Source organism: Thalassophryne amazonica, chromosome 13 (genome assembly GCF_902500255.1).
Source record: "Thalassophryne amazonica chromosome 13, fThaAma1.1, whole genome shotgun sequence".
Lineage (NCBI taxonomy): Eukaryota > Metazoa > Chordata > Actinopteri > Batrachoidiformes > Batrachoididae > Thalassophryne > Thalassophryne amazonica.
The window spans coordinates 62,606,249-62,620,880 of record NC_047115.1 but is presented as its reverse complement, the minus strand read 5'-3'; the positions used below and the strand labels follow the sequence as shown (position 1 = coordinate 62,620,880).

Below are 14,632 nucleotides of genomic sequence, written 5' to 3'. Positions count from 1 at the left end.
CACCGATTACCCCTCCCGCGGACGCCTGCGCGTCCTGTTCTTCCATTGGCCGTTCAACAGCCGGTTGACGCCCCTCGGGATCCATGACGCTGGCCGAGATATCCTGTTGGGAAAGTGTAGGAACACGGACCCACAACAGGGGGCGAGAATGAACGGACAATGGAGGAATCAAATAACACTGTCTTTACTGTTGTGAAAAAGGCACAACAAATACAACTGATAACAATAGAAAGATTAAGTCTAATTCAAAGGTGTCGTGTGGGCAGGCTCGACGATAGGAGACGTCCGTCCAAGTCGAACCGGAACCAACCCGATCTCCTCCACCACCGGACCCCGGGGATACTGGAGCCGCCAAGTCCCGAATTCCCAGGTGGCCACTGCCTCCGCTCGCCGGATCCGGTATTATCAAAAGGTCCAATACAGTCTCCTGCTGTTCCACTCACTATCTGCGCAAAAGCAACAACGTATTATGTTCAAAAAGACAACACAAGTGGCTGAGTACGTTACCTCTTTGGTATGGCGATATCTCGGCAAATGAGGTGGAGATGCCGTCCTGCTGATATACCTCCGTCTTGATTGGGATCAGCTGTCTCCCGTGATGGATGACAGCTGTTGTCCTGGCTGCTCCTGTGAGGCGGCAGCGCCCTCTGGTGCCTGGAGCCCGCACTCCAGGCAGGGCGCCCTCTGGTGGTGGTGGGCCAGCAGTACCTCCTCTTCAGCGGCCCACACAACACCGTGCTCAGACCCAGTGCCTGAAGGAGGCAGGCCGGAATTCAAGGCTGGCAATTATTAACAAAATGCTGCTTGCTGTCTGCACTGTAATATGGTGTTAAGTTTCACACATATCCCTGGGTGTGGTGACTGGCGAACTAAAGACAACCGCTTTAGATTAGAGCTCTCTGCGTAGCTGTGAACAATCTCTGTAGCTTGACATGCACCTGCTTTAATAACGGAGACCGCAAAGGCTGTGATTGGTCACTTTTACACTTTCACTCCCTCTCCCATCATATTTGAATAGTTTTTTCAGTGCGTCCGCCAATTACATTTCAATCATGGATCAAATATGTTTGGCAGAAAAGTCCGCAGATATGATTAACTTTATAACACTGAGTCGAAAAACTACAAAGATGCTCAAATGACCTGCAATTAATGGAGGAAAATTGATCTAGAAAAAGCCACTATTCCCGTGCAAAATTGCATTAAGACGCCCACCGACGCGACGGAGAATTTTAAAATGGTGAAGCGCACCTCGACGTCATAACTTTACAACATTATGGTAACATTCCGCAGTGAACTTAGAAATAAAGAGTGCCTCGACCAAATGTAATGTTTTAATGCACATAATGCCTGACGATTATTTAAGGCAAGCATTTATTTCTTGCTGTCTGCAACAGGTAGGGGCTGTGGGCTCAGCCCACTCTTCGCCCATACACACACAGAGCAAACAGCGTGCCACAGTACACAGCCAGCTGAGTCACCTTAAGTCCAGAAAGTTTTCATCCAGAAAGTTCTGAAGAGTACATGGGCTTGAATTCAAAACCTACTTCCACAGGTCCAGCATGGGAACATTTTAGACTGAAGTCAGATGAGCAAGGGGAACCCAACGCAAATGAGACACTACGTCAACTTTGCTTGAAAACAGTGGCAACGAAAATTGGAAACACAACCAACCTGAAAATGCACCTTAAACATCAGCATCCCATCCAGTTTGCAGTCTGCAGACGGATGTGGAGAGAAGCCCCTCCATCCCTGTCTCGACAGTTTGCCATTAAGGATGCATTTGTCCGACAGTGCAAATGTAAACAAGATGGCGTAAAATGTTGCACACTCACAGTGTTACTCACTTTATAACGGAAGAGATGCAGCCATTTAACACAGCTGAAAAAAACAGCATTTGAAAGGACCGATCGATCGATCTATCAATAGATAGGCAGTCAGTCGGATTCTGTGGAGACTATTAAGAGTCTAGACTTAAGACCCATCTGTTTTCCCAGTCTTATCATTAGTATATTATGTTTTATGTGTTTGTTTTATTCTTTTTATTCTTTTATGTTTTTACTCTTTTATTGTGCTTTTTGATCTTTTAATTCATTTTGTTCTGTTTTTGAATTGTGTGTGAAGCGCCTTGAGCCCCTGTTGTGAACTGCCGCTATACAAAATTAATAATAATTTAAAAAAAAAACAGACCAGACCTTTATTGTTCCCTTAGGCAAGGTCACTCAGGGAGATTAAGGTTCCATTTGCAGCACAGCGCCGATAAGAACAGTAACATAATTATTATGCTATATCATTGTAACAGTGGCATAAAATGGTCTTAAAATAATGTTGACAATAGTATCGCAATATTATCGATTATTGCAATATTTTCTTAGGCAATATATTGTCCAGCAAAATTTGTTATCATGACAGGCCTATCAACTAATAGATGTCAGCAGGAGTGATACAACTTTTTAATTTTCTTTACCCAAAAACAATTTCCTGTATTTAGATGAGCTTTCATGCATACATAACACATTTGAGCTATCTTTAAAAAAAGATCATCCATGAACCCATGTTTCTACTCTTATGCAAAACTTGCTTGAATACAGGCATGGTTGCATAGCGCTCTTGGCTTTCAATAAATTCTTAGCATTTGTAAGACTTCAGTGGTAATTAGACTGTATTGCTAAGTCATCTTTTTTCTTTTCTTTTTTTTTTTTTTGCAAAATAGTTGTATCCCTAGTCAAGGCCCTGTCAAACCTTGACGATTTAGCAAGTGTATGCCGGCCGTATTAAAAATGATGGCACATGCTGTTGTACGTCTAATAAATTAATGCAGCTGTCACACCTTGATGATTAACCACTGTATGCCGACAGCCCTGTTTCTACCCAGTGGTTCGGGTCGGTACTGCAAGGTGTGGTGTGCATCAGAAACAGAGTAATTTAACATTATTTTATTTTTTTAATTTTCATTTTTTATTTTGGTGGAACAGTTTCATTGTGTACAGAATGCTGATGAGTCAACTGGCTGTGGTAAACACTGCCGTGAATGAATGGAGAGCTGTGACTATTTAAATGTTGAAAGCGCCGGCTGCTTCCTGATCAGCGGATCTGATCAGGTCTAATCAAATAATCACAGACCTGAATACTGAAACGCTGTGATGATTTAAACTTTTAAAGCGCCAGTTGACCGCGATCAGTTGTGATCCGAAGGAAGTGCTGTGTGATATGTCAGTGTGGTGATCACCGACAGCAAAGGTGCTTTAAATGCTGAAACAGCACATTAATCAGGCGTGATCACCCTGATCAATCGATCAGGTCATCTGATGATCACACCACAGTGACGGCGCTTTAAAAGTTTAAATTGCTTTAAAAGTTTAAATCATAATAGCACTTCTGTCTGTTCAGAGCGCAACACAGGCATCCTCTGAGAAATGCACCTGCTGCAGAAAAACCACAGAGGGACTTGCTTTAAAATGCTGTATTTCCAGCCATGAATTAAAGTATTTTCAGAGGTCATTTTCAAAAATCAGGAGCTTTATGTGGATTCATGTCCATCTGTGTGGTGAATTTGACTGAAATGAACAGGTCAGATTTACTCCGTCTGTAAATGAAACAGTCGTTCTGCATGAGGATTGCAGGTTTCATGTATGAGTCACACGCTAACATGCGTTGAAAATTTTCAGCATGCCTGAAATTTTTTGAAGAGCTCGGCTTATTAGGACGTACATCAGCGAGCTTCACCATGTTTCAGTGTGCTTCAACTTGCTCTTAACTTATATATATAAAAAAAAACCTTACCCTTAACTTATTGGACTTATGGTGTGACAGGGCCTTCAGCAGTCACTACTGTAAGGTGGCCCACAGAGGTCACAACACTTCCAAATTAAGACAGCATGATTAAATTCATAAAACACAAGAACAAATAAGAATTACATCAAGTCAACAACAGATACTTGCAATAAAAACTCTAAGTTCATGTCCGTCATTTCAGCTTGGGACTCAGATGAGGGCGGTCGCATCTCCTCCACTCTCCCTTATCTCTGCTCTCTGCTTTAACCTTCAAGTCCCTACTTCACCAGACTGTGAATTCCTCAAATTATATTGGATACTGGTTCTATTGGACTACTATTGGATTAACCATGGAATTGATCAGCTGGTCTCTGAACGCTATTGACATCATCATTTCTACAAGAAGGTCAGGACCGGGGGATCCTACCTGCCCAGATGGAACGCATCCTGTGGGCTATGTTCTCGACTCCTGGGCGTATTGCATGCTTGGCGTCTTTCTCCGTTGAGGATGTCGAGGATTTATTCATATTTGGTCTTATGGTAGCAGGGCTGGTACTTTCTGGCTTATGCGCTGCCCTGATCTATTGGAAAATTGGCAAGATGGCGGCATCAAGAACATGGCCCCTCGCTTGTCCATCATGATTAACGAGTTGGGCAACACATTGCATTCTCAGATGCGATGACTCTTGAACTCAGACACAAATTGGATGACATCTTGGAGCAGATGCATGCCTTGCAGATGAAGTTGAAGATTTCGGAGGCTGGGGAATATTCTTAATACATAATTGGGAATATTCTTAATTCATAATTAGAGCAATCATAATTAAAGCAATAATCAAAACTAGAGCACAATAGGTGCTAATTAGAGCAATTGTTTAGTCACTAGCCTATAGCAGTCTGCCTCTCGGTAGGAGGGGTCTGGTTAGGTTTAAAACTCCAGCTTTTGTGGCTTCTGTTTATTCTTCTCTACAAGAGTCAAGACAGAAGTCAGACTATCAGAGCAAGAATTTTAGCTGAGGAAGCTTCTGCAATTTGAAGCGAAACGTCCTTGCGTCAAGCAATCCAGTCCAGTCAAAGATTCAAGCTTCTCTACTATGGAAACCACCTGGACAACTGAGAGCCTACACAGAAACAATACCCTCAACAAAGAATGGTTCACAACGCAGTGGAATTACCAATACCACCAAGAGAGATTATTGCCTGGAGGACTTTTAATGGATGAAGAGATACTAAAGCCATGGTGTATGTCCCCAAGCCTCAACGGTATATTGTTCTAACTATTATTTATTTATTTTTTCTCTCTACTAAAACTATCTGGAACTTTGGTGCTTGGATCCCTAATAAATGGATGGCAGGTTTATATCTTTTCTTCATACCACAACATTTTGACTAGATTCTTTACAGATCAGCTTTTACAGAGTTTTATGTGTTACATTCAGAAATTATTTCCATTTATTTTGGTTTACATGAAACGTATTAACAGTACGAGAACAGATATTCTCCCTTTAATTTTGTGCTCTAAGAAACAACAGCTCATGAAAACACTGTTCATCCTCAACAGTTTCAGCTTCCTTTTTAGGAAGCAAAACTGTCCCAGTTAGTGAAATGTCCTCTTAATAAATCCTGAAGGTTGCCACAAACTTCATGACAGACCAGCAGGATTCAAAGAACTAGTGAAATTTAAAAAGCACTCTACTGCTCCCTGCTGGTTCATTGGCCTAAGTGCAGTATTTCCAGTAAAGCAACAAAAACAAAATCATTAAAATTTAATGATGTGCTGCTGTTATTCTGTGGTCAAAAATGATGTCTCGTGACTGGGGTCTAAACACTTGCTATATTGTTACAGACAGTAGGCCAGATAAGCTCCCAGAGCATACCTGGTCTCACGTTCTGCCACATCCTCTAATGTTTCCCCTAGAATTTTTTTCTGCCAGGTGGTACTCGCCAGGAAAAAGGAGAAAAAAGAAAAACTCAAACTGCAAGATTCATTGCACAGAAAAATGTAATTCTCTCAGAAATACAAAATCTAAAATTAAGTCATGTGGTCACCATACTCCTGCAAACCTTGATCATTGGATTAAAAAAAATACCTCAATATTTTTTATTTTATCAATATTTTTTGTGCTGTCAGATTATTACAAAACTAATGCTGTCAGGTGATTAAAAACTGAATATAATTGATTATAAGCTTTGCAATTAATTCATCTAAATTAATTGCATTTAATCAATCAGGTTTTTTTCCTTCTTTTGCTATTTTTAAAATATCACTCTTCAAATCACAAGGCTACTTCAGCGTACAAATATTAAGCTCTCAGAAACACAAAAACAATGAACAAAAACAATTCACTCTTATTAAAAACTATAATATATAAAAAATAAACTGCAGTATATGAACATTGTAAAAATGGTGCATCATGAACAACTCAGCATGATTTATTGCTACACTAAAAAATATATTTTAAAACTTTTTTATCACCTCAAAGTATTGGCATTTTCACTTTTCAAATCAGGTTTTTTGTGATTTTGGAATACGACAGTAGACAGTAATTTTTGGCCAATAAGAAAGTGTGTGTGTTTGTGGGGAGTGTGTGGGGGTTGCTTTTAACAAGATGAGGTAAAATTAGAGGATGTGAGGGGCTGGACGGTGACGGTTCATATGTCACAGGGGTATTAAACAAGCTGTGTCAGTCATAAGTTCTGCAGGACAGTATCTGTGAAAGCACTCATAGAATTGTGGGATTTTGGAGCTGTTAAACATTAAATATTATATAACCCCTGAATATATCCTTGTCATTTGAATGGTGGTTTGTATGTTATGAAGTTAAATTTGTCTCATTAATACTTACAAATACATAGAGGGTGATTTACAATATCCCTTGATTTGGACACTTGCTTTGTGATCCACAAACACACATTTCTGATTTGTAACTTGTGTGTTGGTTTTTACAAATAAATGTGTTGGGGAAACCGGGGCACGGTGAATCACGGGGCACAGTGAATCAATAGCCATATCTGCAAAACTACATATATATTTGCAGCAGTTATGCCATATTTTTATGCATAAAGACATCCCCCTAATAAATTTTTGTTTTGTTTTTGAAGCTTATACATTTATTTTTCCATGATATATTTCTATAATTTGTGTATATAAACAACTGTTTTCACATTTGAACAGAAATTATGATAGTTGTATTTATAATAGTTTTTAAAGGTCTTATATCACTATATAAGACACTCACACATTACATAGCTGGTTTGCTAGATTATAGTTTGTATATGCATCAGCATATATTTAATAATGTTGAAGACATCTTTATAATCATATGTTTTTTCATTATATTCTAAATTGATTCACTGTGCCCGTACACTGATTCGCTGTGCCCTGTGAATTAGTGTCCAGGGGACAGTGAATCAAAAATTTTAAAATCAATTTTAAACACCTGTAAATTACACTTGGGAGAAATAAATAACACAGCCTTATAAACAAGAACTTGCTGTATTAAATCCACAATAGAATGACCTAAACCTATGCATAATGTGTTTATGCTGCCACAAAACAACATTTCTGATCCACTGTGCCCCAGCTTCCCCTATTTGTAAAAATATCGGGGGGGGTTTTCCATTTGAAAAAAAAAAAAAAAAAGGCATTTGCAAAACTGAAAATTCTGTTTGTGAAGTTTGATTCAGCATTTGTGGATCACCGATTACACACATTCATCACTTTGCTCAGTTACGCAATATTGAGACATTCTCAGTGCTGCACAAATCCACAAACAGCTCGAGATTCACACAAAGCAACACTGTCATACCCGGAAATGCACAGAGAGTGATTTACAAATATTCCTTGATTTTTACACGTTTTGTGATCCACAAACACAAATTTTTGATTTGTAATGTGTGTTGGTTTTTATAAATAAATGTGTATTTGTAAATATACGAGGGCTGTCCGTAAAGTATAGGTCCTTTTTATTTTTTTCAAAAACTATATGGATTTCATTCATATGTTTTTACGTCAGACATGCTTGAACCCTCGTGCGCATGCGTGAGTTTTTCCACGCCTGTCGGTGACGTCATTCGCCTGTGAGCACTCCTTGTGGGAGGAGTCGTCCAGCCCCTCGTCGGAATTCCTTTGTCTGAGAAGTTGCTGAGAGACTGGCGCTTTGTTTGATCAAAATTTTTTCTAAACCTGTGAGACACATCGAAGTGGACATGGTTCGAAAAATTAAGCTGGTCTTCAGTGAAAATTTTAACAGCTGATGAGAGATTTTGAGGTGATTCTGTCGCTTTAAGGACTTTTCACGGTGCGAGACGTCGCGCAGCGCTCTCAGGCAGCGTCATCAGCCTGTTTCAAGCTTAAAACCTCCACATTTCAGGCTTTATTGATCCAGGACGTCGTGAGAGAACAGAGAAGTTTCAGAAGAAGTCGGTTTCAGCATTTTATCCGGATATTCCACTGTTAAAGGAGATTTTTTAATGAAAGACGTGCAGGCGGATTGCAGCGTCGGCTCGCAGCCGCCGCGACGCTCCGCCACAGGAAAAACACCTCTGTTGGAAGCCTTGAGGACAAGTTGGAACATCTCCAGCTGATAAACAATTTCTCATATACTCACTCCACTGAAAGCCATCAAAAGCCGCCTGGATTTTACAAATGGTTATCAACACGGAGGTGTTTTTCCTGTGCCGCCGCGCTGCGTCGGCTGCGTCCCGATGCGCGGACCCGTCCGCACGTCTTTCATTAAAAAAATCTCCTTTAACAGTGGAATATCCGGATAAAATGCTGAAACCGACTTCTTCTGAAACTTCTCTGTTCTCTCACGACGTCCTGGATCAATAGAGCCTGAAATGTGGAGGTTTTAAGCTTGAAACAGGCTGATGACGCTGCCTGAGAGCGCTGCGCGACGTCTCGCACCGTGAAAAGTCCTTAAAGCGACAGAATCACCTCAAAATCTCTCATCAGCTGTTAAAATTTTCACTGAAAACCAGCTTAATTTTTCGAACCATGTCCACTTCGATGTGTCTCACAGGTTTAGAAAAAATTTTGATCAAACAAAGCGCCAGTCTCTCAGCAACTTCTCAGACAAAGGAATTCCGACGAGGGGCTGGACGACTCCTCCCACAAGGAGTGCTCACAGGCGAATGACGTCACCGACAGGCATGGAAAAACTCACGCATGCGCACGAGGGTGCAAGCATGTCTGACGTAAAAACATATGAATGAAATCCATATAGTTTTTGAAAAAAATAAAAAGGACCTATACTTTACGGACAGCCCTCGTATAATTTTTTCATTTGTTAAAAAAACCATTTGCAACTGAAAATTCTGTTTGTGAAGTGTAATTTAGCATTTGTGGATCACGGATCACACACATTCACCACTTTTCTTACGCAATATTGAGACATTCTCGGCGCAAAACTGCTCTGAGTTTCACAAATATGTATGTCGCTATTCACACTGTCATCCAGTAGATGCCAGTGTTGCTGGCTATAATGTGCGCTCTACTGCACTTAAGCTCTCGCAGTGAAACCATGGCCGAAGAAGAGCACCAGCAGCAGCTACCACCATCTGTAAGTACAAATAATTTTCCTTGCCATACACTAAGATAAACATATGGCCCACACAAACATTGAGAATGGATTTCACAAAAAAACAAAAAACAAAAAAAAAAACCATCAGCAGCACACATTTGAAATATGTTCCAGGTGGAAGGTTATGTGGATTGGAGTCAAATCTGTCACAAATGTCAGATTCTGACGTCTGATGCTTTGTTGTTAATGTCGCACTGCTGCTGATTGCCGATAAGCCCGCTGTCAAAACACTTACAAAAAAAGAGTTTCTCTGTTCTGTGAGGAAAACCCATAATCAAAGTGCTATGGATGCACTGAAATGACTGACGTCCAAATTAATGGACATTTGGTCATATTGTTAGCTATTTCATTTCATATTTTGTTTGTGTTATTAACAAAATATCTCTGGCCTGGGGAGGGATCTCCCCTACTGTGTAAATACATCTACTGATGCTACTGGACACATCGTCAGTGATGTTCCTGGAATCATTGGGTGTTTCGGGTCTTTCAACATCATACACCCTCAACCAGGTGACCCAGCCGTGGTTGATCAGACCCCAGCTTGTATGCAGATGACTAACTAGCTACCACGACTCCATGGTTCTCCTCTCTTGAACCACAGCCATCTTGATGCCCTATCTGCTGCTTCGATGATATTGCAGATGGCTCTCCTCTTTCGCTCTCCTTCGATGCCTAAACTCTTTAAAGCTCTGACAAAGGAACGAGCAGCAAAACATCTGCATCCGACCTCCACTGGGAGGCATCTCGTTCTCCATCCAGCCTGCTGACAATTGCTGACCAGCCCCATGTACTTAGAAAGCTTCCTCTCAAACGCTTCCTCCAAGCGGTCTTCCCATGGAACTGTGAGCTCCAGTAGCACAACTTGCCTGGTCGACTCTGACACAAGGACAATGTCTGGTCTGAGGGTGGTGACAGCAATGTGGATAGGGAACTTCAGCTGCCATTCTAGGTCCACCAGCAGCAGCCAGTCTCTAGCAGAGGTCAGGATACCTGCCTGCGATCTTCTCGCCGGGCCTGCCTGCTCCCCAGCTCTGACAAAACCAAAGGATTTCTTGGAGGGACTGAACTGCTTTGCCCACACCAGTCCAGTGCTAATAGCTTCAGCGATGGTCTTAAGGACTTGATCATGCCTCCACCGGTATCGTCCTTCTCCAAGTGCTGTTGTACAGCAGCTGAGGATGTGCTCTAGGGTACCTCTCTTGGAACACAATGGACATGCTGGTGTTTCTGCTATGCCCCATATGTGCAGGTTAGATGGGCTAGGAAGCACATCATACACTGCCTGGATGAGGAACTTAATGTGGTGAGGCTCGGCTTTCCAGATCTCAGACCAGGTTACCTTCTTCTCAACCGCATTCTCCCACCTTGTCCAAGCCCCCCTGCTGCCTCATTCCCACTGCCTTGCAGGCTCTTGTCTCCTCCACCACTGCTCTCACCTCCTCTTGAACAAGGCGCCGCTTCTCCTTCCCTTTGCTATTCAACTGGGAAGTTCCAGTTGGAAAGGATCCCAATCCAAGTCAGCCTCTCGTGACCACTCCCACCAGGGTCCTGAGACGCAGCCTTGCCTCAGCTTCTTGAACAGCTTCCTCCACCCTCCACTTCCTGCCCATCCTCACCTGGATTCCAGCATTGGCCACCTTCGGATCGCTTGAGTCCCTGTAATGCACCACTTCTCTCGCTCTTGAAACCTTGAATTCGTCTTCCAAAGATTTGAAGGGGAGCTGAAGTTTGTTGTTGTGCGCATAGAGTGCGATGCTGCTCAGGCTCTTTGGCAACCCAAGCCATCTCCGGAGGTGCTTACTGACCTTTCTCTCCTGGTCTCTACTGTTAGGGCAGCAGATAACAGAATATTTACAGAGGAATCCTTTAAATCTGGAAACAAGCACCAAAGTTGGCACAAATACTCCTTAGACATTACTCTTTTGAAAAAACTGAGTATTCACTTGAATTTTCAGTAGGCGGCCAGGTAGGGATCAATTGAATAATTAATCAGGGGTCAAAATTTAAAAATGTTTCAATCATATTGAAAGCTATACCACATTATTTGTCTGATCATAACGATACCAAAAAGGTATAGTTTGGACTATCTATTGTTATGTGGGCCGCTGAAGAGGAGGTACTGCTGGCCCACCACCACCAGAGGGCGCCCTGCTTGGAGTGCGGGCTCCAAGCACGAGAGGGCGCCAGACCCAGAAGAAGTGACAGCTGTCACTCATCTACACCACTATATAAGCCGGACTGCAACTCCACCTCCCTGCCGAGAAATCAACTACCGAAGAGGTAATTTTCTCTGATGACTCGAAACGTTGAGTAATAATCTGAACTTCTTTTGCAGCCGTTATCCTGTGGTGTTTGCCTTATCTGTGGGATTGGCGTTTGGTGTGATCAGCGACGGCTTCGCCTCACACCCCAAACCAAGATAAGTGGTTAAACAGGAGCTGCATGAGTGTGTGATTGGAGGTGGAGGTGCTCCCTCCTAACTGAGTGCAGACTGTGGATTACTGAGTGTTTGACTTCACACTCATCCATCCTGTCTTGTTTTCTGCCAGCAGTACCAGGGTCGACAGCCGAAGACAGAGGCCACCTGGAGACTCGGGACTTGGCGGCTCCGGTGTTCTTCAGGCCGTTGGTGGTGGAAGCCGTGTGGGACGCGGCTCATCTCTCGTCGGGGGTCTTCTATCTTCGAGCCTGCCCACACGTCACCTGGTGTTAACTGACTATATATATTTTGTGTGTTTAGTTGTGTGTTGTCACAACATTAAATTGTTACTTATTGGCTTATTCATTGTCCGTTCCTTTGCGCCCCTTGTTGTGGGTCCGTGCTACGACACCTTCCCAACAATCTATGACTGAATGTTATGGAGTTATGGGGTAAAAACAGCAAGAATGGTAACAAAGGTCAGCATTAGTTTGTACAGGGGTCAGATGTTAAAGTTGCTCTAAATATTGTAAAATGTGATGCAAATTATTGGTTGAGTTAATAGGGTTTTAAAAAGGAATAGTTTGCACTATGTGGAATGCTTAGTTATCATGTTACAGGGTAACATGTCACATGTCATAGAATTTAATGGACGTCAACATTGCTCTACCTTTACCTTGCAGACCAAGCATTCAACACAGTCAAATCTATTTCATTTATTAATCCTATTACTTCAACCAATAATTTGCACAACTTTTTAACAAAATTGGAGCAACTTTAACTTCTAACCCCTGTACAAACTGAAATTGACCTTTGTCACCATTCTTGTTGTTTTTACCCCATAACTCCATAACATTCACTCATAGATAGACCAAACTATACCTTTTTGGTATTGTTGTGATCAGACAAATAATGTGGTATAGCTTTCAATATGATTGGAACATTTTTAGATTTTGACCCCTGTGTAATTCTTCAATTGGCCCCTACCTGGCTGCCTACTGAAAATTCAAGTGGATACTCAGTATTTTCAAAAGAGTAATGTTTGAGGCATATGTGTTCCAATTTTGGCGCTTGTTTCCAGAAATGAACAATTGTTACAGTTATCTGCTCCACTATGTAGAGATTGGGATTGCATAGATGAGGAGGGGCCACAGCATCCTGGGAAGGATGCTATGCTGATAGACCCAGGCTTTGTATTTTCCAGGTAGACTGGATTTGTCCACTGCCTTCAGCCAGCCATCCAACTCAATGCAGGTTGCCTGAATAGATGCTGAGTCTCTCAGAGAGCTGTCAAAGACCTTGCCCAAACTCTTGACAGGTTTCTCTGTGATTGTTGGAATGGCTGTGCCTGCGATGCTAAACCAGAACTTATTCTCCACCTTTCCCTTCCTCAGCACCATGGATCTTGAATTGGCAGCTTTAAACTGCATCCGGGCTCACGTCATCATCTTCTCAAGTCCCCTCAGAATCCACCTGCAGCTTGGGACTGATTCTGTCGTGACTGTGAGGTCATCCATGAACGCTCTGATGGGTGGCTGCTGTTGTCCGGAAGGCATTCAGGGCCCTGTGCACTCTGGCTCAGCAGATTTAGTAAGCATATTCATGGCCAGGGAGAACAGCGTCACGGAAATGGTACACCCTGTACCATTTCCGTGACATTTCTGATCTCCCCTATAATACTGTCATAAGAGATGTGTCTGGGTGTGTTGAGCCTTACTTTGAGCCTTTGAGGCCTTACTCACAACCCACCGTATGTGTTGCTACGGGCAAGTTAATGGTGCTAATAGCTGTCGTCACACCGCCATAACGTCTGAGGGTGGACTTCCACAGGCAGGTGACAGAAGCTGAGGAGAGGTACGAAGTGATATTGGCTGTGCTAATACAGGAACACCGAATGCGAGGTGGCAGAGGTGGTGGTAGGCCTTCTTTTATACATACTCCTGACTTGCGTCACATTCTGTAGTCAGGAGTGATTGGCACATAGTTACCACCTGTGTCACAGGGGCAGCCCGTACTCCTGGCTTATGGGGATGGTAATTTGCAAGTCACACACACTCCACAAGCAATGAATGCACACTGATCACATACGTCAGACATATGTTTGGCATGGGCTGACAACTGGAACAGCATATTTGAGCGGAAAAACCTTTTTCTCCTGACCAGAACTTTGGTACTGCACCACTGGGTTTGCTGATTTATACTAAAACGTAAGTCCTTTCAGCTTCTCCCTTGTTTCATTAAGGGTTGCCACAACAGACCCGAGGTGAACCTGCAGATTGATGCCCTTTGCCCTTAGCAAATCCACATTACATGGAAAATGGGCAGGGGATGGCCTTGAACTGGGAGCCTTCCTCAATGGAAACGAGTGCACTTAACTACTTGGCCACTGTGCCTGCCTTGAGTGATTTATTACTAACAACAGAAATGTTCAAATGAAATAACAGTGATGGACATATATTTGTTTCAAAAAATGTACCATTAGAACAATGATATACATAATATATGTGGTGGTGAATGTGAGGCATAATTGTAAAGCGCTTTGAGCGCCTGATGCAGATGGAAAAGCGCTATATAAATGCACTCCATTTATAATATTAACAATTATTTACAACAGTTATCAAGATGTGCATTGTTGTGAGTCACTTTTGTGCAGATTAAAGTGACTAACTGGGACTCCAGTTGTTGTGTTCCTCAGCACTGAGGCATGTTTGTGAACATGCTGAGGAAAATGGCCAAATAGCCATTGTGCCATAATTAACACTCCCTCTCAGTGCAAGTAGGTTGCCTCATGTACATCTCCCCATAAACACTCATTTAACACCAAGTCATGTCAGCAGAAATACTAACGGATTCTCTG

The 14,632-nt window shown here is 42.4% G+C and overlaps 1 protein-coding gene across 4 annotated transcripts in view; it reads right to left on the bottom strand.

Moving 5' to 3' along the window:
• LOC117523099 (stromal membrane-associated protein 1-like) overlaps positions 1–14,632 on the bottom strand; it is a 496,829-nt gene that overhangs the window by 468,240 nt on the left and 13,957 nt on the right. The window lies entirely within an intron of this gene.